Raw genomic sequence first — 1,055 nt, 5'->3', positions numbered from 1 at the left:
ATACACATAGTTCTTGGGTATTATTTAGTTTTATTATGTACTATGGAAATCTTTTTCTTTTCACGGTATCAACGTACTACTTAAAATTCCCCTACCAATGATGATAAATTCAGTACAAATTGATAAATAAAATTTCCGGCAGCCAAGGTCGGACAAGCCTCTGAAGGAGATCCGGTTTAATTGGAAAGATGGATAGAAGACTGGTTTTGCTGAGTTAGCATTGCCAAAGGGTAGCTATAATATACAGCTCTCACTCCAAAAGGGTATCTCAACACGCCGCACAGCTGACTTCCTGAGAATCCACATCTCCTGGCGACAAGGAGAGGGCAGAATCGTAAGGAAGACTGTCTTCTTCCCTGCAGCAGCCATGGATATTGAGGGTACATATCATTATGAGTCAGACATGCAAAATGAAGTTCTGCCATTATCATACGAAACTGAATCAGAAATTTCATCCGAGAGGGAGATTTCATCTGAAGGCAGAAGCCAGAGTATGATAGTAAATATGTGCCATCATCATATGAAGGCGAATCACAGAGTCTGACTGTGCCAAGATGCGGGTATCTGTCGAGCCACACCGGACCCGGTATTCGAGAAGGAGTTCATCTGAAGTCAGAAAGACAGGTATGATAGTAGTATGTGCCATCATCATATGAAGGCGAATCAGAGAGTCTGTGCCAAGACGCGGGTATTCTGTCGAGCCATTTTGGCCCCGGGTAATCCGAGAGGGAGATCTCATCTGAAGTCATAAAGCCAGAGTATGATAGTACGTAGTGCCATCATCATATGAAGGCGAATCAGAGAGTCTGACTGTGCCAAGACGCGGGTATTCTGTCAAGCCATACCGGAACCAGTATACTGAGAGTGAGTTCTCATCTGAAGTTTGAAATTATTATGAAAAGAGAATTTTCCTCTGAAGTTAGAAAATTTTATGAAACTAAGATGTCATCATATTTTTTTATATACGAATTTTATTTGTATGTACATATAATTATATATACATTTCAAAGAAGAATGTATACATTCTTCTTTGGGTTTTCGTCGCATGAGAAAAA

This window comes from Penaeus monodon, chromosome 27 (genome assembly GCF_015228065.2).
Source record: "Penaeus monodon isolate SGIC_2016 chromosome 27, NSTDA_Pmon_1, whole genome shotgun sequence".
Lineage (NCBI taxonomy): Eukaryota > Metazoa > Arthropoda > Malacostraca > Decapoda > Penaeidae > Penaeus > Penaeus monodon.
Note: the sequence above shows the minus strand (reverse complement) of the source record.